The sequence below is a fragment of the Pinus tabuliformis genome, chromosome 3_1, assembly GCF_031772625.1.
Source record: "Pinus tabuliformis cultivar Carrire ecotype Pingquan chromosome 3_1, CPIR1, whole genome shotgun sequence".
NCBI classification, from domain to species: Eukaryota; Viridiplantae; Streptophyta; class Pinopsida; order Pinales; family Pinaceae; genus Pinus; species Pinus tabuliformis.
Genome location: NC_142301.1, coordinates 893,147,857 through 893,175,434, shown reverse-complemented (window position 1 = coordinate 893,175,434; position 27,578 = coordinate 893,147,857). Strand labels below are relative to the sequence as shown.

The 27,578-nt window shown below is 33.6% G+C and overlaps 1 pseudogene; it reads left to right on the top strand.

Annotated features, from left to right (window-relative positions):
- The first annotated feature begins 2,623 nt into the window (after positions 1-2,623).
- On the top strand, positions 2,624-25,904 carry LOC149190501 (guanosine nucleotide diphosphate dissociation inhibitor 1-like; annotated as a pseudogene).
- The last annotated feature ends 1,674 nt before the right edge of the window (positions 25,905-27,578 follow it).

Below are 27,578 nucleotides of genomic sequence, written 5' to 3'. Positions count from 1 at the left end.
GCATATGCACATTATTTTCTAATTTTTAACCAAAAATTCACTTAAAAAGGCTAAGAATTAATAAATTTTGGAAAAACATAAATGTGGCCCATTGATAATGAAAGTGGGATGAATGTAGTGACATAATAGTGAAATGGAGGTGATATAATGGACATAATAGTGAAAGTGTAATGGAAATGAATGACATTTTCAAGACCCAACATACCCCCCAACTGAAGTTATTGCATGTCCTCATGCAATATATATTACATTAACTCTTTTGATCCTTGATTTTTGGCTTAACTTTGCATGATATCATTTGATAACTTCATATTTTTGCAAAGTGTTTTACTTGAATTGCAACATGGTTGGTTCTTGTGTTACAACCAATTTTTTTTTTTTTTTTGCATTCTATTTTGATCTTTGAACTTTGCATAATGATATTTTGATTATTTTTGCAAAGTATATCTTTATTGCATTGCATGATGGTTGGTTCTTGTGTGACAACCATGATTTTGTTTGTATCCAATTTATCCTTTAAACACTTTTTTGAAAAGCCATTGTATGCTCACAATGTAATAGTTAATATATGTTGGAAGTATATGGGCTCCTGAGTATGATATGGACATGGCAAGATATGAAGATGAATGTATTCGCCCCCCCAACTGATGGTATTGACAATTTTATGAGATGAGGAAGAGAAATGTTTTTCCAACAATTACCATTCTAGCTTTTTATGGAATTCTATATTCAAAAGTTAGAAAATGACGTACCTTAACTTACCCTTTGGAATGGATGAGTTGTATGTGTGGTGGCTACAAAATTCTGATCATATTCTTCTTCAAGTGGCTGAACAAGAGGAGTCATGGATAAAGAGATTAGATGAATTTTTATTGCTTCTACTAAAACTTGTTGAATCTGCTCCAAAATGTTGAAAATAATAGTCTTCATGTCTTCAAAACTCATTGGCACAATTCCTACTATGTGAAAAGATGTTCTGATGTCGAACATAGTAGGAAATTGTTGACTTAGTAGCCATTAATGGATGCCACTAGTCAGCACGAGAACTCTCACCATTGATGATAATGAGAGTCAAGATGCCCAAACACATCTTGCTAGGTACGAATGATTTTGCCGATGTTGAGTCACCTAGAAGATCTGACGAACAAGGGACATTAATGTATTCCCATTGTTTGTCAGCATGAGAACTTGCCATTAAGGCATACAAGCCTCAAGGTGTTTTTACAAAGAACTTAGACTCAAAGGACTATGGACTCAATAATTTGCATTGAAGCAAGGCTTATTTGCGAAATGAAAATGACAAGAAATGGAAGATGGAAATGGAGCGTGGAAATGGCAATGGGAAATAAACATGTGAATGAGCCTCTTGCTTTTATTTGTGGGTTATGAATGGACAAAAAGAGATAGAAAGCGTATGTGAATGTAAATGGAAAATATGGAGTGAAATGAGGTGAATGGTTTATTATGAAGTATGGATGTGATGGAGACAATAGTATCTGAAAGTCTTTCAAGTGTTTGGATCTGATTTTGCATCAACATATTTCCTCTTTGTTGATGATCATCCTCTTATGAAACAAATTGGTCTCTTAGAGAGACACCATTCTCTTGTAGTCATTTTTCCTTCCTCTTGGAACCTGCAAAAAAACTAATACGTCTTCTGCAATGGAATGTAAGATTATCAAAGGAGAGAGGTGATAAATCTCTTCAGTTATGATATTTACACACAAAACTGAGAATTTGTATTAATGAAACAAGTTTTCAAAGGAAAAATCAAAAGAATTTATACCTGCTTTGGAATTGGTGCCCCAAGTTGAATGTTGCTTCTTTTCAACAATTTATTTCATTATTTGCCATTTCAAACTCTAATGATGGATTTCTCATTGTGTAGATCTTGTTGAGATCTTTCCAACGATACTTGAATCATCAAAATCTGATTTTGTATGAGAAAGTTAGGTTGATTTGAACAATGAGGTTTTTCAGCTGCGGAATTGGAGAACAACTGTGGAATTGGACTTTAGCTGCAGAATGTCGACAGTTTCTGTAGCTAAAAATATTGAATAAAAAGTTAGCCATTCATCTTTCATCATCAGTCCAAAATTAATCAATACCTTCAGAAAAGTGAGCAAATAACTTATTCATTTCATTGATTCAAAATTATTATTTTTTTCTTGACATGCGGCGACTTAGTGTGGCGACTTAGTGATAACACACAACTTGACTTCCCTTTGACCAGGGTCTTTTTCATCGAATTGGATCAAATGAATAGGACACCATCCATGTACTGACATTTTCCCAGCTACCCATGTGGCTCGTTTTGTCTCTCGACACTTGTAACCTACAGAAGTAATAAAATGGTTGCAGCCAACCATTAGTTTTACACATATTTTGGATACTTGTGTCGCGCATAGCTTTTTATCTCTTCCGCACTTTCTTGTGGAGTTTCTGCAACCTTAAAAGTGAGTGATTCATCTTTAAAACAGATATTTTCAGTTGAAACAAAACCAACCAAAATGATATTGATCCCTTCTCTAACTAAAAATTCCAGTGTTACTACACAATAAGCCTCGGGCTTCCCATAAAAACAACATATAAAGTTTGATAAATAATCAAGGATACTAAGGTCATGCTTGATAATAACATAATTTTTTGGCCTGAGCACGGACTGGACTATTTGTGCAGCTTCATGCTGCAACGATACGTTGTTTTGAATCCAGGTATGCATATACTGAGCCATAGCTCATGTTTTAAGACAACTCCCAGGAATATCCAGGCGATAATTCTAAAAACAATCAACACAACTACCTGCATGGGATTTATTCCACTTTGATACTTCTTCTTCCTCTCTGGTAGTTCCAGGCAACCAATGTAATTAGAGGCAATTTTGGGTTTAACTCACAGGAAATATACATGAACAGAATGTGAGTGAGTTTTCGAATGGCCTCTGCATCGAATGCCAAGAAGCTCCATGCCACGTCTATTAGTTGGTTGCGTATCCAATTAAGATTGTTGTTAACAGGTGTTACGTCTATTAGCAAAGAGCCGTATCCAATTAGAACTGTTGTTAACAGGTGTTACGTCTATCAGCAAAGAGCCGTATCCAATTAGAATTGTTATTAATCGGGAAGTGGCAGAGCAGGTGTTAGACGGGTGGCAAAAGGCGGGAGATGTATAATCAGCAAACGGTTAATTATTAGCATGCCATTGATTTCAAATCAGAAGCAGCCGAAAATCAACTGTTAGTTAATTAATTCAAATCCCTTTTTTTCCTCGTGGCCTACAAAAATGGGCTTCAAAGAACCGAGAAATTCTCCCAAACCGCCACGAATTTCTTAAAACGATTTTAGAGTTATCTAATTGACCCTACTGCCGAAAAAAACCCATGTTTTATTTTTCTCAAATTCGTCTCCGTTTGGCCAAATCGTGCATTTGAAGTTTGACATTTTTCAGCTATTACACATTTTTTGTCTGTAAGGTGTATTACACAGGCGCAATGACAGAGCTGAAGAATTGGGGCAACTAACCATCTCTCGTGGCTCTCTAGAAGAAATTAGTCATAGGTTTGTTATCTGAAGATAGAAGAATGAGCCAATCATCGATCCGCAGTGAGAATCGTCGATCCATTATCCTCATGTTTATTCAATATTTAAGATTACCTGATACGGGAACAACTCTTTTCTCTACTAGTTTATTAACAAAGAAACCAGAGAGGAAATGTCAAACGATGACGCCCAACCCATGGGTTGCTAAACAATTGCTGCAGTGGTTGTTTTTAATTCATATTGGTACCTTGGCTTTTTAAAACAACGATTTAATAATTTTGCTGAAGCTTGCAGCTTAGATTGTTTACATTGCAGGTTTTGTAGGCGGTGGAAATCTAAGTGGCAGCAATAATTGTATTGAGCTCATTGATTCATTTTCAGGTTGGGACAATGCCGAGGCCCCTTAATGGAGTTAACATGGATCTACAAATTTGCATTCACCTCCTCGTTGTTACCTAATCGTTTAACATTCGAACCCTTGGTTTTTTCGCATATACAGTGCATTTTTTTTTTGCAGGTTTGTTTCAGGGCCAAGGCTTCAAACAGGAATGCAGATTTTCCTACTGAGGCCATAGTGAAAGCTAGGATTCAAGATAGCCATAGATTGTTTTCCTTTTCTTTTTTTTCTCTGAAATTGTAAAATTTTATAAGAAGGATTAATGATTTTAAATTTCAGGCAGCAAAGACTTCAAGGTAAATGTGCTAAAAGCGGTACTTTGACTGAGGTCTTAAGCTGATTTTTTTATCAATCTGGGCTGGGTGACTAGGATAGGATCCATGTCGGGACAATTCTGGAGATGCCCATGTGGTCGGTTTCTTCATTGGATGCCTGTAACCTATTAAACCTTGAAATTAGCTGTGGAATCAGGGCACATTCCGCAGCTAAGTTGCAAAATCTTATTAAAATAGGATACAGTGTTTTGAGGACCACTACAAACCATAACCAGCCAATCTTGGACATTTGAATCTATCAAAGCAGTTGGGTTTCATCAAATTTTTTTAAATTTTTTATTTATTTTTATTTTTTTTATTGAATCAATTGAAATGATGAATTTTATTTTGTCTTCTTTTTTTTAACATAACAATTCTTTTTCTGATCCTCTAGATCACATAAAGTGCAGGAGGAGAGCATACTCAAGAACTAATTTTTTTATTTTTTTTTACGTAACAATCATTTTTCTGATCCTCCAGATCACACAAAGTGCAGGAGGAGAGCATACTCAAGAATTATTAATTTTTTTTTAGATGTAAGAAATAAGGTCTCCTAATTACACTTCCCTGGCAACGGCGCCAAAATGTCTAGTCAATTTAACGTTTTAAATTTCTCTACATAAATTATCAATCCGGGTATCGTAAACTGATGAAGTGTGGTGCACCATATGTGCTTAGTTAACCTTTTTCTTACTTCGTTGTTTTATAAATTTATTTTGTTTTGGGGTTTTATTCTTGTTGATCTCCTAAAGTGTCTAATGCAAATGGAAATCATATTCTAAGGTCTTAATAATACTTTTAAAGGTCAAGTATGGATGTAGATTTCAAGACAAGGTTTATGTCCCTAATGGTAACTTCCAAAACTTAGCACTTCAAAAGATCTCAAAACATGTTATTGATGAAATTAGTACTTAAACAAGAATGGAAATGTGCTGCTATTCAAATCAAACAAATTATGGACTACTGATCATGAAATCACAATCTCTACTGTTTATCTAAATATAGAAATAAAAGTTAAGCTATTGCACTCAACAAATCAAAAACTGCAAATTAATAAAAGTAAAATCATCATTCATAGTCCGATAGCTCGCCAGGTAGTCTAAGCTATGGCTTTAGGAGATAACGTCAATGATATGAGGAATTTGATATCTAATTGCAGAAAAATAAAGCTAAAATCAAATCACATCATTCATAGTCCGATAGCTCGCCAGGTATTCTAAGCTATGGCTTTAAGAGATAACGTCAATGATATGAGGAATTTGATATCTAATTGCAGAAAAATAAAGCTAAAATCAAATCACATCATTCATAGTCTGATAGCTCGTCAGGTAGTTTAATTTATGGCTTTAGGAGATAACGTCAATGATATGAGGAATTTGATATCTAAACTAACTAACAAAGCAAATGAATAAGAATGAAATCAAAGCATAACTGAAATTGAAAAGCTAAAAAAAATAAAGTCAGCAGAGAGGAAAATCTGATGTCACTATTTGATGCAAAAATATGTAAAGAAAAATTAATCTACAATAAACTGGTTGAACACACTTACATGAATTAAAATTGCATGAATGGAAAATCTAATCTATCAAACTTGAAATCAATCAAATGAGATAATGAAATTAAAAAAAAATTACAAAATGAAATCTACTCTACCTTACATTCTAATATGCTCCATGACATCTACTTCACATCTCCTTCTATGTTGAGAACATCAAAGCTTTATTCAAAATCTTCAAAATTACAAAGTACAACAAAGCTGTCCAAAGCTTTCAAAGGCCATCAAGGAAAAACTACAAACTCCAAGCTAAGCTAAGACTCACAAGCTAAGCTCTAAACTCTAAGCTAACAAATGAAGGAGAAAGATATCCTATTTATACAAAAAGATGAGAATCCATCTCATTAATGAGAGTTCATGAATCTCTCCCTCTACCTCTAGAGTCCTAATCAAAATAGGAACTGATAAGACACATGTCTTTTTAGAGTTTCAATACAATTAGGAGATGTGACACATATCTTCATGATCCCATGATTCTTTCCACTCAAATTCAAATTTGGCCTTAGAGTGCCATATAAGGGTCTTCTAGAAGTCTGCTTTTGACCTACACATGTCAACAATCTCAACCCACTTGTTAGGTATAAGCATATGCACATTATTTTCTAATTTTTAACCACAAATTCACTTAAAAAGACTAAGAATTATTAAATTTTGGAAAAACATAAATGGGGCCCAATGATAATGAAAGTGGGATGAATGTAGTGACATAGTAGTGAAATGGAGGTGATATAATGGACATAATAGTGAAAGTGTAATGGAAATGAATGACATTTTCAAGACCCAACATCCGTAGCAATTATAATATTCCTGTAGCAATTGTGTTCGATCCTGTAGCACTTGCAAATCAACTTTGTATATCTTTTGTAGCACCCTAGGCAGCCCCTGGTATCATCTAGCTCAACCTTTGATGCCTTAATGCGCCTTTCTATCTGTTTTGGGAATGAACATCAGTACAACTGAAGTTGAGCCTTGTCCTTTTATTTATTTTTGTGGTTGTGAGATCGGTGCACTTGGTGATCTGGCCTCTACACGTATGTCCTTTTTTTCTTAGTTGTTGTCCCCTCTCCTTGTAATTATCACCTTCCCAACTTTGGCTTTTCCATATTGCATGGGTGCACTAGTTCAAAATGGCTAATTAGTTACTAAATAAATGACTTAATTTGCATATAAATGACCATTTTTCAATCGGTGACCAATAGTAGCTAATTTACAGTATCTTATAACGCAACCAAATTTTAGTCATTTTGAGCTTAGTCATTAATTTGTTGTCTCAATTTCATCGTCTAGTAATATATTTAGTCATAAATTTGGTGATTGATTTAGTCATTGATTTAATCATTAATTGCCACAATTAATGATTAAATATACAACAATATATATTACTATATGAACACCCAAGAAAACCAATTAATGACCAAAGAAATATGACCAAAAATGTTGTTCATGTTATAAGATATTGTAAATTAGCTAGTAATAGTCATATATGCAAATTCTAGTCATCGTTTGAAACCAATTAATGACCAAAGAAATATAACTAAATTTTGGTCGTGTTATAAGATACCATAAATTAGCTACTAATAGTCGTATATATGAAAACTTTAGTCATCATTTGTGATCATAAATTTATCATTTGCAGTGGTCATTTATATTTCTTTCATAGTTTCATATTCATTATATAAACGACTAATTTAGTAGTTTATATTCATTTCATTTACTTTCATTAATAATCATTATAAACAAATAATTTAGTCGTATATTCATTTTATTTGTGTTCATCATTAGTCAATATAAACTACTAATTTAGTAGTTTTAGATTGATTTTATGTGTTCATTATTAATCAACATAAATTAATTATTATGATTTTGCGACTAAATTTAAAAAAAAAATCATACAATGTGCATGTTTATGTAATATAAAAATGCAAAGTTATATATGTTAATTACAATACTAAACAATATCAAGTGCAACTATAAATAATTTCAACTACAAATTATATTATATGAAATGTCAAGTATTATAATATGAGTTTCCAACTTAATATTGGTTGGACTAAAATTTACACATGAAATGTTGTTTCATTACTTCAAAACATTATCATTGTGTTTCCAAAGCATTGCGGGTGAATTCACCAACTCTGAAAACTTGACCATCAGTCTCTATGTGTGTCTTATGTGGGATATTGGCTCTAAGGGTATCACTAAACTAATTCTCTTCTCTCTCTCTTTTTTCATTTGTCGCTCCAGTGTTATTGTTCTCCTCTTTCTTCAATTCTTGCTTCTTACCATCAATATTGAGTTCTTTTTCTGAAAACAAAAAAATATACAATGCAGAGTGTAAGCCATGAAATGCGATGAATACTAGAATATAGAATTAATTAGACTATAAAATATTTATACGACATATACCTCAACATCAGCAATGTCAAAGCCATTTTCCCCCATAAAATCAAGAAACTTGAACAAGTTTTCTTCAGTTGGGCAATAGTGGCAACTATGTGTCCAAATGACTTGTAAAAACAAAGCAAATAAAATGTCACGATAGAAAAGAACACCTTAGTAACTTAGTATTCAACCTTCAGGGAAAGCTTAGGCATAATCATGCCAACTAAGTTACATGCTAAAAAACTCAAGTTGTAGATAACTTGTGAAAACAAATAATCTGAGATGTGATATCTAATCCTTGTCATTTTATTCGAAACAAAATTTCATTCTCTAACACATGAACTTGGTCAAGTATATAAACAACATGTGCTCAAATAAAAACATGAAAGTAAACTTTTCTAATAGTTATGAAAATCTTTAACACAAAATAACTAAAAGTATTTCAACCAATATCGTGTAATAATAATTTCATATTCAAGATTTGGTTGTTGTTTAAATGGACATGATACCAAGTATTTTCAATTTCATAGTTAAAAGACAAAAAAACAAAAGAAATGTTCAAAATACAATCAAACAATAAAGAAAAGATATCATGGAATGGACATTGCAATTATAAAAAAAAATTACATGTCCATCGATGTCTTGTATGGCATTTCTATAACATTTGTTTGCCCGAAATAACCAATGAAGTGAAAGAATCACAATATTAAAAACCATAGACATCCCTACTAGAAACATTCCCAGAGTCGATGGCTCAGGTGCCTGAAGGATCTCCAATAACAAATGAATCATATCCAATTCATGTTTTGGACTGTCTCCCCATCCTTTTTCCAATCACATTTCATGTAACCTACCCACACGAGAGTCAAGTAACAATCAAACGAAGGCATTGACATTTATTTTTATCTTTTATATCTATAAACTTTGAATCTAAAAATCTTTTAACACAAAACAACTATAATACTAATATTATCTTCAAGTTTTGGATGTTGTTTAAATGGATATGATATCAAGTATGTTAAATTTTATAGTTAAAAGACAAAACAAAATCAAAGTAAAAGTTGAAAATACAATCAAACAATAAAGAGAAGATTTCATGGAATGGGTGTTGCAATTATAAAAAGTTTTTTTACCTATCCACCAGTGTCTAGCATTCCTAAAATTGCTTGCCCAAAATAACCACGAGGTGAAATAATCACAAAATTAAAAAACATAGGAATCCTTCCTAGAAACATTTCCAAAGTCAATGGATGAGGTGCCTGAAGGATCTCCAACAACAAATGAATCATATCCAAGACATTCTCTGCATTGTCTCCCCATCCTTTTTCCAATCCCATTTCTTGTAATCTTCCCACACCTGAGTCCGGTAACATTCAAACAAAAGATTTTATATTTTTGTAGAAAAAAATGGAGATTTGTCAAGCATGCTAACTACATGGTACAGATACTCATAAATATTTGCAAAAAATAATATTAAAAGATTTTATATTTTTGTAAAAAAAAATTGGAGATTTTTCAAGTAGGCTAATTACATGGTACAAAAATTATTTCTGCAAATGTATCCATAAATACGGTGGATTTTACTCGAATATTTGCAGAAGATTTGTCAAGCAGGAAACATGTACGGCTTTGGAGTCCTAGTTGTGTGAACGTTTAACATATTTGATGCAAATTTGGTTTTGTTCTTATTTATTTGAGCTTTGAAGGCCCTTAATTTGGTGAGCCTATAATAAGAGTACCTCTACCACCATAACCCTTACACGAAGTTGGTGCCTAACTGCTTCCAGTCCTGCAAGTTGCTACGAATGCAAAATAACAGAGGTCATACCCACAGAGTATAAATTTACAGACTTTGATTGTTAACCCAACCATTGTGAGTGTGAAAGGGAATTTTACTTCTTGGAGCATTTGGAGGGCCTAGAAGGTTTCCTAGAAGATCACCTCTCTACTCTCTAGAGTTGGCCTTCAAGGTTTTTAGATTTGATTGTGATTTTACTTCTGGTCTCTTTCTTTTATATAGGAGTCACTTTGGAAGTCCCACTTTGTATGGACATCATTGTACCTAAAACAGTCTCATTGACCTACTTTAGTAGTCATTTGTTGGACATTAATACATTTATCTTATATTTTCTTATTTTATCTTATCTATCAATCTAACATATCCAAAAATTGTTTTACAACCAAACAAAGATGCTCAATAGATACACTAATACAATCATCAATCATCCAAGTGAAGCTTAAGATATCAATTTAGGCATAGGCAGCAAAAGAAAACAATTTTTTATTGAATAATCAGCCTTGAATAATACTTTTGAAATATGATAACATAAACAGTCAGGAAGAAGGTCAACACACCTCTCTTTCAGCCCCTCAACAACTAGCATTAGCCCACTATAACAGTATAATATGATGCCCAACCAAGAAGGAATAAATCTGAAATGAAATGATGATGACCTTGGGTGCAAATCAGCCCTAAATATTTTTCCAGAATCAAGCTTCAAACCTGCAATTTTATCTTCAACCCCAAATACAAGTGTCTACGCAATTTCTCCATAATGAATTATTGCCAATGGATAGGAGGCCTCCTTTTATAGGCTTGCTTTACACTTTATATGGAATAAAATATAAATGAATAATCTAGAATTTCCTAGATGTGGGATGCTCCAGTAAGCAAGCCTTCATTATGACCTTGAGATAATCAAACCATCCAAGTGTCACCCTTCTATACCGAATGCTCCACTAAAATATTGTTTTTCCTTAACATTTGTGCCTTTCTAGAGGCTTCTCCATGCAACAACCCCTTAAAATAGGGTTGATTCATCATAAATAACATTATAATAATGCCAAACATATGCATACAATTTTGTAAGAAACAAAAACAATATTAAACTACAAATGTATGTGAAAAACGGTTCCATTAGTATAACAAAGATTAATTAAATTAGGTATGCACTTTAAGTTTCAACAAGAAAAAAAAAAAAAAAAAAAAAGATATTAAGGGCTCAGATGCATTTAAATAGGTATTAGAAAATGTTATAAAGTGTTACATGTTCTAGCCCTTACCATCCACCATGTTCAATAGCATCCTCTGCAGAAGCATCCAACATGCCAACCATTGAAGAGTGCACGAAGACTGTCTCCAGAAATATACCTTCTGTATATTTGGCCTAAGATACAAAAAAAAGGAGGTGCACTGCTTAGATTACCGTCTGATGGTACTCTAGCTTCCTCACTGATATCTTCAAAGTAGCCAACAATTGCACTAATCAAAGAAAAAATATAATAAAGAATTCTTACATGTCAGTACTATTTAGGCTGGGGAATTGCAAGTTTGTTGAGAACATCATAACCAATGAATGAGTTTTGCATGATAAATATTAGCAAGTATGAAAGCTATATAAATATGGAAGCTAAAACACACCCATGAAAAAATAGGAAAAACATGAAACAACTATGAGAAGTGGCCCTAAATATAAGAGAACCAAAAAGTACCAAAACAAGAATATAGACATAAAAATCAAGATCTTTCAAAGTTATGCATCAGCTATAATTTCATATTTCCCAAGAAGAAACAAAACCCAAATAATAAGATCCATCCAAGTTATAATGGTCACAAGCAGATCCAACTGCAAATTTCTTCCACTCATATAGGTAGGAAAACACTGTAAGACATGGATCATAGTGGGTTACATGGCTTCTCACTAATCAAGAGAGTGCAATAATATATTCCTGATATTTCCATTATGATTAGATAGGAAACTACCTTTATTTGATTCATTTCCTAAATTAGGAAGAAAGGTGTGTTATGAGCATAACCCTATTGCTTTCCATCCAAGCAAGGAGCTTTGACGGACCAAAGTATAGTCTTGTGCACTTTGCTATAAAGTGAAAAGGTGGAATGATATGGGAGCCACCGAGAAAGGCTTTGTCTTATGGTATTGTTGGGGTATGATTGATTATATAGTGCTAACCATTGGAGGAGGGCCCAAATGGGAGGAGGATTTGTTGGTAATACAATATTTCCTAGAAGTAGGACTACCCAATGCAAGCATAATATTGGATTCAATTATCACATAACTTAGGTGCTTGTGTAAGCTTACATCCATGCAAACTTAGGTGATCTCAATTGTACTTGTGTAATAAATGTGGGGAACTTCTCACTAACAAGAATTGTCAACCCAAACATGGTTGAACTAAAGGACTAAAGGCAATGATAAGATAACATAAGATAAGATAATTATGTTAATGTCAAATAAATGACCACACAAGTATGTCAATGGGACTGCTAAGTATAATGAACTCAATACAAAGGAGGAGTACTAAAAAATTCTCCTATATAAAGAACAAGAAGTAATGTAGAAACATGAAATCTATAAGAGAAAACATGAGAACACCCTCAAATTCAAGTGTAGGAAGCCACAACAGGAGGGAGATGTGTAGAGGGAAAGGATCTAGGGAGTAGGTCATGATACACTAGATCTACCTCTCCAAACATTATAGGCTGAATGAAGGAAACTCAAGATAGGATCATGCCCTAAAGAAGGCCTAGGGAAAGATTTTAAGCCTCTTCTATGCAGTTGTGTGGCTTTTATAACTTGTTATTGATGTCTAGGTGATTTGATCTGCCTGTTGGTAAACTCTTTGACATCTCTAGGGAGGGGGAGTCATCCCTATGATCTATGATGATCTGGAGCTAGAAGCAATGTTGTCATCATCCTATCTCTCTATTTATTTTTGTGTAGCTTGGAAGGTACTCCAAACCCTAGCGTTCAAGGGTTGGAGGTCAAAGGGCACAAGTAGACTTGTGGGCTTAGAACCCAAGTCTGTGATTTTTCACCCATCAGGATTTGGGTCAAAACCATGATGAATTTGAGCTTGAGAAAAATTGAGGTGATAGAGCTTGGAGAGCTGATTCTAATGCTCCAAAGATAACTCAAATCGGAGCTCTAGAAACGAAGTTATGAATTTTTGAAGTTGACAATTAATTATGGACATCCAAAGTCATGTAGGCTTGTTGAATTTGTCCAAGGGACATGTCTCTTCAAATGAATTCGTGGAACCCTCTTTATGTGTATATATAGAGCTAGAGAGGAGACATTCTAATCATCCATTTAGGTGCAACTTCCTCTCAATAAAGAGATCTGAGATTTCCCTAGCCACAACAAGAAGGAGAGGCCTAAACAGCGTGGAGGAGCAGGTTTGAAGTCTTCCATGGAGGCCGAGTGAGGAGGCTAGTGTGGAATTTCTTTGGGCTATCTGAGTCTGTTGTTTTGAGGGCCGAGAAGGAAGGGTGTTAGGCCGAGTTCCTTGTGAGCAAGACGTTGTCGGTTGTAGGATGTTTGAAGGCTAAAACTGTAGTGAGGAAGGATTGTCTTGGTGGGTTGTTGGAGGACCACAGCTAGTTGAGGTAGGCAGCAGGCCTAGCCTCCCAAAACAAGGCTACATGCATGAAGAGGAGCCTTCCTTTCCTAGGCCGCAACTAGAAGGAGGTTGTTTGGTGAATGTTGGAGGATTTAGGGCTACATCAAAGCGCCCTAACTAGGTGTCATGAACAACAAAGTACAACCATCATTACAAAAATGTTTTGGAGGGTCATTGGGTCCTTGATTTGTGGGCCAAAGTCTCGATCGGTTGATGGGTTGCTTGTACGAGGCCTTAGGAGTTGTTTGGACGAGCCCACATGGATTTTTGGGAGGCCTACCAAGCAGCCAAGTTGAAAGCAGGCACATCATATTGGAAGGCAAGAGGACAACAATAAGGAGTGTCACAGATGTTCCCTTGGTTGATGAGTTGACGGTGTCCTAGGAGAGGACATATTGATGTGCCCAGATTTGTGCAATAGCTCCTTTATTGCATAGCAAAGGGTGGATTAGTGTATTTTGTGGGTAGCCATGTGTAAGGGTCTCCTAAGTGTGGGGATGCCCTAAATAGGAGCAGATGCTATAGCACGGAATTGGTCTCTCGTGGACTGTTGGAGGGCAGCGTAAGAGAAGACCAAGTGTGGATGTGATTGGGCACTTATGGTCTACTAGAGGATAGCGTGATAGTGTCCAAATTGGAGCCCGGTGAGGAACACCTTGATGGACAAAGGTGGTTATGAGAAAGGCAGTTGATGAGCTCAAGGGTCTGATCAACAAGGAGCAGTTTGTGGAGCTTGAGACTTGTGTGTGGTGAAGGACTTCTACAGCATATGATAGGAAGTCCTAGCCATTGTTCATTGCGGGTAATGGACGTCTTGCAGTGATAGGTAGCAGCCATCCGTGCCCTATGTTGGTCTTCATCGCATCAGAGCAGGAAGACCATAGTGGGTTGAAGTCCCTGAGTAGCTGAGGAGTAGCAGTGGGAAGATTGAGAGTTGTTCACAAGTGGAGTTGTGAACAACTTGACAAGAGTCTCGATGTGTTGATGCATTGATGGATGAACGATCAACTAGTGAGCAGATTGGATAGTCAAGATTCAGTGGCCAGATGGACTTGGAGCATTGATAGAGGCAGGAACTACAGATCGAGGGCCGAAGGATCGGGCAAGTACAAGGTACGACCGAGAGGGACTGAGAGAGTGCACTACATCAGCCAGATGGTCATAGTATCTTGTTGAGGGCAGATTGGTCATCGATGGACTGAAACCAAGCCCCAGTTTTGTATCTTGTACTAGTGGATGTATGAGGGCCATTATCCCTGGTACGAGAGCTCTAGACTGTTGTATTTTATGTTTTTTTATATAACGAAGTTGGGTTGAAAACTGTAAAAAGTTGTATATATTTTGTGCATGTTTGATTTACTATTGTTTATATTCTGCCATGCAAAGTAGTATCGTTGAGACTCTTGGTTTAGTAGCATCAAAGATTTTAAGATTCTATCCTAGACCCAAGGTCATGGAAATTCAACACTCTTAGTGGCACCTCCTCATCTAAACATTCACACAAGGACAAGCAATACAGGGATTGTCCAATTCCTATTTAATTGCAAAGAACATGGGTAAAAAATTGTTTCCTAACAAAAATACGGTGTGGGTTAGTTGTGGTCCACACAGTGATGCTACAGTCCTAGCTTCCCATTTCTATTACATTATATGGTGATGAATCCTTTAGCACGTCCATGCATATATGAATTTGCTTGACTACCCAAAGGCCATACAGAATTAGAGATGTCTCAATGCATTAGATGTCACTGCACCATTGGCACGTACATGCATATATGAATTTTCTTGACTACCCAAAGGACATAGAAAATTAGAGATTCCCCAATGCATTAGATGTCACTACACCATTAGCACGTCCATTATTAATGACATTAACTTGTGATGTTTTCATTATTAGTATTAGATCTCTTAATTATCTTTTCTTATCATCAAGATTAATGCCATGAAACAAATAGAAGAACACATGATATAGGCGCAATGTCAGGGCAAAACCCCCCTTGAGGGGAAAACCCAGTCACAAATTCTTCCTTCATTTGATTCAAGATGAAACGACCAAGACCGTTACAATACAAACTAAATACTCCTTCCATCAAGTCATCCTTGTCACTATAATGCCACCGAGAGATCATCACTATAATAGCAATCAATATCGAGACCTCCTCAGTGTAGTGTCATCAAACCCTTCTCACTGATTTTCACCAAAATCTTCACTATTGTAGCACTGAGCCCTTACCACTGTAGTCATACCTTTAAACTTAGACTAAACCATGATTACTATAGTTATACCTTTCTTCATTGTTGTGGTATTGAAATAGATTTATTGAACCTATGGTAATTCGAGCTTCATGTCAGAGATATCCACACTTCATTTTAGAGAGATCCAAACTTGTCATTCTGTGATTTATGCTAGCTTCTTCTTCTGTGATGAATGAGCTTTTCTTCAAATATAAATGCGAGCTTCTTGTCTGAACTGTGGAGTGGTGCAGCCTCCTATTTATACTTGTTTGTCCATATATGTGCCAACATGATATTTGAGGAGCAGTGTCATTATTTTGACCCGACATGAGTTCTTTTGAGGGTAATGGACTTGATGAGGATTCTTTTGAAGCCAACAACAAGGAGACCTTGATGGAGGAGGAGTCTTCAAAAAAAAATTAACTTTGACAATTAACCTAAGGCCTTTAATGGAGGCTTGACCTAAGCTAAGTCACCAGGTTCGGCGAATTTAATCCAAGGGATTCGAATTTCGCCAAACTTCAACTGAATTTGAATTGTTCAATCAGGTTCACCGAACAAAATGACTCCATAAAATACAAAAGAGAAATCAATACAAGGGATTAGAACAAACCGAAGAAGGGTTAATAACTAAGCAATGTTAAAGAAATGTCATAATACAAATATGCATATGAAACACCTTATTATGATTTCAATTTTTTAAGTCACATATAAATTTAAATAACAAACAATTAAAAGATTAAATATCACTAACTAGTATATGTGACTAAACATAATTGAGATATTATTACTATCATTAAGAACTCATAAAAATGTGGAAACAGTGTCCACTAAAAGGGGGAAAGGGATATATGTTGGTGCACTAAGATGGCTTTATAAATCAATCTTAATCCTACATTAATATGTCAATCTGGGATTCATCTTTCTATTTCAAGGTTGTTAGCATTGTCTGTGCGATAACAATCAGAGATTGGAATGCAGGTAATTAATCCTAAATCCTAACTAATCGTTGCATAAATAAATAATTTCTCAGCATTTCATTAACTCTAGAAATTCAAATGCAAAACAGAAATTGTTCTATGGTTCAAAATTGGAAAGATGAATAAATTCCAAACTATTTTCGGACAAGGATCTCAAACTAACATTATAAATGCCAAAAAAAAAAAACCAAACTGAATAATCAATCCACACGTATTGAAGGAAACTGCTCAAATTATGTTAATCACAAGGAGCATCCAAAGCTAGAAATAATGAATTATGTAATCGCAGAAAGCATATGCGGAGAGAAAACGACAATCAAATACAAGACTTACTTCACTGTGAATTATAAAACGACATTAACTGAGATGTAAAACTTAATCTATCTCAATCTGTAGAAGGAACAACAACGTAAATCTTGACATAAAAGAGTAATTAACATAATACAAATGAGCAATAGATCTTCCAATGACCAGGCCCAAAGCCTCTAGAAGGAACTGCTATAGAAACTCAATGCACAGATTTAATGTGAAAACTCCAAGTTCTTCATTGACTGTAAAAAATAAATTACAAAATCACTACAACCTTTAAGGTTGAATTTGCATTCACCATCTTTTTGGCAATTCAAAATGATTAAAAGTTAAAATCCCTTTTCATCTACTAGCGTTATATATTCTCTATGAAATGCTAGCGAATCGGACCTTATCCTGAGGATCGGAAGATCCTCAAGATTGCTTGGCTGAATAATTGGATTTTACACGTCAATTCCATGTTTTGCCTCCTGTCTTTAGCTTGGCCTGCACAGCTGAAATAACGACATCTTCCTTTCTTGGCGCTATTGTCTTATCCAAAGGAACAACAGTTGTCCAATCCAGTTATCCTGCATAAACAAGTGAAAACTTAAGCTTTTAATGCTAAAAGTATGTAATTTGTAATCTTGTCCTGATGATGAACCACACTGGTTGGTTCGAAACACGTCGACCTAAACTTACAAATGTGACATAAATTAGTTTCAAATATTCCAAGTATGTAATTTGTTCAACTTCATTTTCATAGTATTTTCTTCAAGAATGTGTTCAAGACGAGAGAAAAATCATTAAAACCATATTATTAATCAAGTAAATGAGGAGTAAAAACATACATTTTCCACGACCCAATGATATATATTAATAATATTTAAAATTTGTTGTTTGTATGATTAAGGGAGTTGATTAAGGTAAATTATGACACAAAACATGAAAGTCGAGAAAGAAAAGTAAAATTTAAAACTTTTAATGAAAAAAATTCTCAAGAAAATTAGGATAATCTATGAAAATCATTAATTACTAAACAACATACCCTATATATTTTATTTTCCAAAGATCAACTTTATAACGTTGCATCAAAATTATTTGTGAAAAACCTTCTTTGTCAAAATAATTTTCATGTTGCATTAAAAGGACTAAAGGACAAAACATTTATTGAACCATAGGATCACATCGAAAACTATGCACAAGGCCCCACTCTTTCGTGTGAATGCCATTGGGTCAATGAAGGAGGTTAATTTACTTGTAGCTCACCATCCGATATAAATGGCATCCCTTCATTAAAAATAATATCAATGGATGAGATTTTATTAAGTGAGTAAGCACTCATTAAAGAACTCTCTATTTCTCATTTAATGTAATAAGAGAACCATTGATTTAATTTGACTCTAATCCCTAAGTTTTCTTTACCTTAAATTCAGTTTTGTGAAATTATTCTCGTTAATGTTCTGGTTGAGGGTTTATTGCAAGATTATCTTCACATGCCTGAATTCATATAGGTAAAATATATTTTAGAAACTGGAGTTTTATTTGCAGGTTGAGGAGGATTTACAGTGGTTTACTATGAGAGTCATCAAACAAACTTACATAACAAAAAATTATAGAATTTTGTTATAAAGGGTTTACCCAAATTTACCGCAAGAATTAGGTAAAAAAAAATCTATCTGAGAAAGAGCATAAGATATGAGGTTTCACCCAATTATTATCCTTATATTGTTTTGGGAAGTCATATCGGAAATAAAGGTGTGTGAAAAAGTTTTATAACTGAAAATGTTGGCGAAGTAAAGAAAGAACATTTGTTGCTTTTGTTTTTTTATTTATTTACGAGTTGTTATCTAATTATGTAAAGGATTACCTCTAAATTGTTTTATGTGGGAATTTTAGGATGGAAAATTTAATAATTGATTGATTGAATATTTGAGTTGGAGATTAATGGGAGAGATAAAATATACATTTCATTTACTTACAATAATAATTAGCGATATAATTTTATTTGGAAGTTATGAAAACTAAATGAAATGAACTTTCTGACATTTAAAAAAAGATGTAAAAGATTGTTCCATGGCATTTTGGGTAGGAGCTTTTTGGAAGGTTGGAGGATGGTAGCTCTTAGGAAGAAGACTTTAACTATTACAACCAGCTTGTACATGCTACAAATGGTTTCTTTCATGGTGGTTCTGAGGTTTTATAAATGATATTATAATTATTTTCTTTTATTTTCTTCCATTGTGTTCTATTTAATTTCCATTTTATGCACTAATTCGTTATGGTGGTTTAACTTGATTATGCATTATTCTTGAACACATTAAATGATTTTATATATTTTGGAATACTTGATATATGGGGTTTTAAAATCATATTTTGAGTTTATTGGTTGCACTTTTAATCCCATGAATATACGATATTTAGGGTTATGTGCACCATAAATTCAAAAGCCATAAAAAACATATTTTTAAATTTTATTTCCTTTTTTATTTATACTTGTTTTCACTACTTTCTCTCACTGGAAAATGTGAAATTATTAGCCATTATTTGATTTGTTCATATTTTTTAATGTTTCACACATTACATTTAATTTAATATTCCTCCAATATTTATTATTTGAAATTGTTAAATTAAATTATTCTAATTGTTATGTAGGTTAAATAAAAATAATACTTGATATTTAAGTATTGAGGGTCTTTCGCAGTGCATTATATTAGATATCATTCTTTTGGGATTCAAATGCGTTAATAAAGTCATTCATCTATGACCATTTCCATGAGAGGTAGTCGTAACTAACTAATTTGTCATGATTTTTGAATAGTCCACTTAGCACTTATTGCATCAGGTGATGCTCACTTAGCACTTAGCGCTAGTTTCAATCCCACTTCTTCACCCCTGTGAGCATCACCTGATGCAATCAGTGATAAGTGGACTATTCAAAAATCATGACAAATTAGTCAATTACAGCTATCTCTCATGGAAATGGTCATAGATGAATGACTTTCTTAACACAGTTGAATCCCAAAAAAAGTGATATATAATATAATGCACTGTGAAAGACCCTCAATACTTAAATAATAAGAGTGAAGGGAGCTCTACCTGAATGGTTCATGATGCACAATACTTGCTAAGGTTTTGCAAATGGGGTAGCAAGCTAAGTGGGCGCGATTGTGGGGAAAAATCCACAGTTAAGCGTGCTTGAGCCAGAGGTGATCTGGCCCATCCCAGGAAGTCCTAGTTACCGGGTGCAAGCACTAGAAGTGATGATTGACCTTATGTGATTCATTTCACTAGTTTCAATCCCACTTCTTCACCCCTGTGAGCATCACCTGATGCAATCAGTGCTAAATGGACTATTAAAAAATCATGACAAATTAATCAGTTGCGGCTACCTTACGTGGAAATGGTCATAGATGAATGACTTTCTTAACGCAGTTGAATCCCAAAAAAATGATCTCTAAAATAATACTTGATGTTATGTTATTTAAACCACATAGTTCAATTAGATGTGTTTAACCACTAGTGTGCTTTAATTTCTCTTTTTACTTTAATTTTATTTTTTTAATCTCTCACTAGCCCTTGTGAATCAGGATGTATATTAACTTACCTCATTTTTCATGAATGAAGTTTTGATTTAATAAGTTTTCATGAGTTATGTACCTACCATCTCTTTTTCCCAAAAAACATTATTTTATTTAAAACACTCTTTATTCAATAATCTGGCCTATTTATTTGTTTAATTAGAAAATCTATTTAATTCACACTATTTTACAATGACTATTCAATTTTTATTATCACCGGGAAATATCCCTTGTGGTGAAAGGAAGGTCAACCCTTGTCACCTAGAGTAGGATAATTTAGGATCCTCAGTGATGTGGTCTTAGATTGTCCTCAGTTACCGGCACAATTTGAGCACTAACACCTACCAAGCCCCATACGCCCACCATGTAACACAAACATATAAATTAATTTAATATTGTGGGCCCCTCCCCATGGCCCTTACACATTCATTGTGCCCAACTACAACATTCATAAAAATATTAAAACAAATTCATATATGAGCATGGGCCCTCAACTTACCCATGCGCCTATGCCTTATGTCATGCAACATAAAACATAATCAAATTAATGTGGGCCCCTCCATACACTCACCAATATATAATATGTGTGTGTGTGTGTGTGTGTGTGTGTAATATTCTAGCTCACCCCACGTGGGGTCTACCACATATCATCATATAACATTATAATTGTCTTCACTAAACTTCCAACAATTGACGACAACGATGGGATGAATGGATACAATTTAAATATGGTGGGAGGAGGGGGTGGCTATCATGGTTCTACCTCCCAATTCTAGGACCCAATTTGACAGTCGAGGATCATTTTCCCAAGTCGATGGAAAGCAGGGGGGTACCTTGTTTGGTGCACAGAGGGGGGGTCCGTTATCACGGTTCCACCCTGCCCTGGCATAGTTCTAAGTATTTTTAAAGGAATTTCTTGGGATTTACTAGGGTATAGTGTTTTTGAGGAATAATGTAAAGGTGAGGTTGGATTTAGATAGAACCCCTACATATTTTGTTTTCTTTGGATTTAGAAGACTTGGGAAATGTAGAAAAATTAATTTAGAAGACTTCAACTCATTACATAATGACCATTCTAATTGTCTCTCTGGAGCTATTAAAGTTCTAGAAGCTACCATAATTCAACTTCCAGTCACCATTGGTTTGAAGGTATGCATCTTCTCTTTGTCTAAGTATTTTGTTGGTTATTGTATATGTTGATTGGTAGGTTTTGGACATGTTTTTCTATTGTTCCTAATGAATGATTGATTTGGTTACCAATAGACAAGGAGTTTTACTAATATGCATCATGTATACATGTGAATGGAGCTCTAAATTCAACTAGTGATGTAATGCAATCAACATGATTTGCCATCTGTAGAGGGATAGATCCCCCATGTTACATAAACAACTTGGGTTTAAATGAGTGGTTCCTCCTTTGTAAGGACCCCTTCAGATACTTTATTAAAAGACCCCTATAATATATTAAGTAGTGTGTTTACTAGTATGATGCCATCATCATGTCATCTTATGGATGAAAGAGTTTCAGGGTAAATAAATATTAAGGTGCCACAACTTAGTAAAATAATGTTTTAACGAATGGCATATCTTATGGTTAGCCTATTATAATAATCGTTAATTTACCTCCACATATAAAATATGGTATTGGACTATTATGTCAAATGGGTTATCCCCATGTAGAGTATACCTATAAATTTTTTTACCATGAAAATATAAGTGGCATGGTCATAGTAGACCACATTAGAGCCAAAGTTAGTGAAAATTGACTATGATATAATATGAGTGTTAAGCTAGGTTAATTACCATAATACGAAAAAGCACCTCATATCCATTTACCATAACTTTCTAAATCCCAAATCCTCATCAACCAAGATGCCATTATGAAGAGAAAACCAAGACATGACAATCCACCACATAAGCCACTTCTCACCCACTGCCATAGTTTTCCTCTACAAATGTACCAATCTTTGGAGGGTTAGGATCATGATACCGATATGTAAAAATCTAGAACATGTGACTAAGCATAGATGATATTTCTAAGCATAGAGAGTGTGACTGGATCAATGCCTTGTATAAGGAATTGATGTTCATCATAAACTTCATTTCAGTGTATATTGTTGTCCACTATATTTACCAAATTCACTCTACTTGTAGCTACTTAAACTTGCAAGGACTATATTTGGTCGGTTTTGCTTGCCTTTAGGTGTCTATTGAATGTTGGATGAGCACTGTCTGATATGATAGTGAGTGCTTTATGGGAGAAACTAAGGATACATATTACATCAGATAGGGATGGTTCTTATACAATGCAAGACACTATTATTTATCGTTATTCTTGGGCATAGATTAAGTATATTTTGTTGTTCACCAAGCCAATTTATAATATGATTTTCTTTGCAAATTTAGATCAACCAATGATTGGGTTGGCTTATGAACAGATGGACACCATGCTAGGCCAACTTAAGGACATTATTCAATTTAGAGATCTAAAATTATGTGACTATATTCTACATAAAGGTGGAAGAATAGTTGGTGAAGCAAAATTTCCACTTGATTCCTTAACATATGTCTTTACACCAAAATGTTTTGTTGTGTCATAGTTGTAAACACCGTGTGGTGAAGAGAAAACCACACATGGATCCAAAGGTTGAAAGTGATCACATGTAAGAAGTAAACAAGCTTGTCCCTAATGAAGAGTGTGATATCATGAGCACAAGCATCAATATTGAAAGACTATTGTTTTGTCTATTAAACTAGAGATTTGAAGAAGATGAATTCTCTTTAATGGTGGAACATGTATGGTGGTTTTTCCCTACAATTGTAGTGTTTAGTGAAATTGGTGCTTTCATAGGTTGTGAACACTTGAAACAGTTTACCAGGTATAAAATCCCATTGCAGTAGAAGAGGTTGAGGTGAAGAATTAAGCTAAGAACAAGTAGCATTTGTTTAATGGACAACTTTTAAATCTCTACAGGTTTTATGTTTTGCAAATTTACATTTATATTGGGAAAACATGCAAGAATTTATGGTACAAGGGCTATATAGTTTTTGAGGGAGATTTTAAAGGCGAGGTGGGATTTAGATAGACACCTTGCATATTTTGTTTTCTTTGCATTTTCTAGACCCAGGCTCAAAAATTCATGATTTTATTAACAGCTCATGTCCAGTTTGGCGGCATCTTTCCTTTAATATAATCATTACTCATTTGGATTTAAAAGAAAATATTTATTCTAGTGACCCATTTAACGTTTGTGCATCTTATTTAACCCTAGTATGGGTGGAAAAAAGGCATTTCTACAACCAATGCAAATGAGATGGAGGGAAAACTAGGAAATGAAGTCTTTCAGGTAGTGATCTAAATACATGTGTAAGCAAATCTTTGAAATTCCATCTGATTGGCATGAGATTTCAAGTTTTTTTTTTCATCTTGGAGAGATACATATGCTTTTGGTTGCCTGACCTTCTGATTTCCCATTGGATGTCATAGGTGAGCTGGATGTAAATTAGGATTACTTAGAGAACTAGTTGTGCCACTGAAATATTTTTTTGCATAGTTAATAATACAAGTATTTTGAAAAATTCCAATTTGGGTCATTGTGTAATTGCTTTAATGATTCTATTTAATCATTTCAACATTTTTAATAAATACAAAAATCGCATTTTTCATTCGCACTAGATGAATGATTATGATTTTATAATTTATGTATAAATTTATTTTGTAAATGCACAGATGAAATTTGATGAAGAAGGTAAAGTGAATGGGGTGACATCAGAAGGTGAACCTACCAGATTTGTTTGTGGTTCATCATATCTACCTAATAAGGTAATTTTACTTGAATGATCTGAAATTTAAAATATGTTTTATTATAACATAGTTGTACAATACTCCTACGTTTGTATGTCATTATACCTAACATGTTTTCTTGAGTCAAGTTAAGAAGAAAGGTAAGTTTTCTCGAGCAATTTCTATCATGAGCCACCCCATTTACACTTGATCATTTTTTCATTTATTTTTATTATAGCATACTTGTAGAATATTCCTATGTCATGCTACCTGACATGTTTTTTTTTAGCTAGGTTAAGAATATAAGGGAAGTTTCTCAAGCAATTTTCATCATGAGACACCCCATTCCAAATACAAATGATTCATAATCACTGCAGATTATTTTTCCTCAAAAGAAACTTGGATGCAAATCTGATATGTATATCCTCTAATTTCATATTTTGTCTTTTCAAAAATCATATTTTTTGCCTTGTGTTTTTTTGTATGAATAGGAGGAATTCATATTTTTCCCTCATTACAGAGTATATTTTCTCAATAACAAGGGAAATTTATGCTTGAGATACATGTAAATGCATCAATGTAGATTTATGATTTCATATTATAGGTTTTTATTGTACCCTCTACTTTGTAGTTACATGAGTTTTCTTCACCTTCATTTTGTAGATATGTATTTTGTTGTTCCCATTAACATAATGTTGCTCCCAAAGGAAAATACATTGCATTTGTTTCAATAGAAGCATATATTGACCAACCCAAGAAATAATTACAACCAAGATTAAAAGAAAGAATTACAACTAGGATTAAATTTGCTTGGAGCAGTTGATGAGGATTTTTTTGACACTTAAGATATATATGAACTTGTTAATGAACCATCTCTTGAAAATGGCTTCATATCAAAAGTAAATGGTATTTTCATATTTTCTTTGACTTTTACATTTATGTGTGGATATCTTTTTATTATCAAGTCGAGGAAGGCACCATAATGTAGAGAATTTTTTCCTGCAGAGCTATGATGCAACTACACATTTTGAGACAATGGTTCAAGATGTGATTTCTATGTACACAAAAATCATAGGAAAGGTAGTGTTACTATTTATTTACACTTGAATATTTTTTCTTTTATTTTTCAATAGGTTTATTTCAACTACTACCCTTAACAATATTGATTTTTTTGCCTACCCTTAGTGCCTATTCTTTTATTTTTTCTTCCATCTCTTTTGTTTTTGAAAGCATTGGATATAAGTTTTCATCTCAGTGTTGCAACTATTGCATATGAGTAATTTCTATTGTTCCAGCCTTGATTGTCTTTGATGGTAATGCTAGGCTGCATCAAATGCCTATTCTTTGCTTTTTTCTTCTATCTATTTTTTTATATAGGTATTGGATCTAAGTGTTGATCTCAATGTTGCAAGTGTTACATACGAGTAATTTCTATTGTTCTGGGCTTCAATTTCTTCGACAGTAATGCCAGGCTACATCCATCTTCTAGATATGGTCAAAAGTGACCTCACATGTCACTGTAAGATTTATTTGAATTTGTGAAGCTTATTTATGTATCAAAATATTGACATGCATTCTAAATTAGTTACCTCAATGCCTAGTGAGTGTTACAATGAAGTCGAGTCTTTCTGCTAATATATGTCAATGGTCTCTTTTGAATATTTAATCTACGTGTTTTTCTTGCAATAATTTATAATGTAAAAGTAGTTTCAATTGTATGCAAAGTAAGAATTTTTGTGTACAGGTGCATATTGTATATACCTACAGACAAGTAACTATGCATGTCCAACAATATCAATGATTCGTAGAGCATTATTGTAGTCATTTGTATAAGATAACATGTTCTTATCATGTGCATATTCTGGATGTCACGTTATGATATAATATTACCTTTTTTTTATATAATATCTAATTGCCTAAACCATGTTTACACTTCATGAAATTCGAAACTTTATTGCCTCTTGATTTCTAATGTAATCATTCCCATACTGTCTATTCTTTGTCCGTCTTCCATTTTTTAGGCATGCGCTTTCTTGTTTCTTTCTATTCCATGTTTCAGTAGCTCCTAAAGCTTGAATACTAAGTTCCTAAAGTGCTCTTTTCTATGGTAACATTTTATTTTCTTTTTTTATATAGGTCATTTGGCCACATAGTGGCCACTATTGCCCAACTGAAGAAAACTTGTTTGAGTTTCTTGCTTTTCTGGGGAAAAATGGCATTGACATTACTGATGTTGAGATATATGGATTATAAATCCTTTATTGTCTACTTTAGTTTATATTCTAGTGTTCATTGTATTTCATGTTTTATACTTTGCATTGTATCTTCTTTCATTTTCAAAAGAGGAACTCACTATTGATGGTAAAAAACAGGAATTTAAGAATGAGAAGACAATAACACTAGAGAAATAAATGCAGAATGACAGAGAGGAGTATTGATCTAGTGATACCCTTAAATCCAATATCCCGCATGAGACATACACATATATACTGATGGTCAAGTCTTTAGAGTTGGTCAATTCACTTACAATGCCTTGGAAACACAATGATAATGTTTTGAAGTGATGAAACAATGTTTCATGTGTAAATTGTAGTCCAACCAATATTAAGTTGGAAACTCATATTGTAATACTTGATATTTCATATAATATAACTTATGTGGTTGAAATTATTTATAGTTGCACTTGATATTATTTAGTATTGTAATTAAATTATGTAATTTTTTGTTTTCATATTAGACGAGCATGCAGATTGTATAACATTTTTTTAATATAGTCACAAAATCATATTAATTAATTTATGTTGATTAATAATGAAAACATAAAATCAATCTAAAATTACTAATTTAGTAGTTTATATTAATTAATTATAAACTAGATAAAATGAATATATAACGACTAAATTAGTCATTTATAATGTTTATTAATGAAAGTAAATGAAATGAATGTAAACTACTAAATCAATCATTTGTATAATGAGTATGAAATTACCAGAAAAAAAGATAAATGGCTATTGTAAATGATAAATTTGTGATTGCAAATGACGACTAAATTTTGGGTATATATGACTATTAGTAACTTATTTATAAGTATATTATAACACG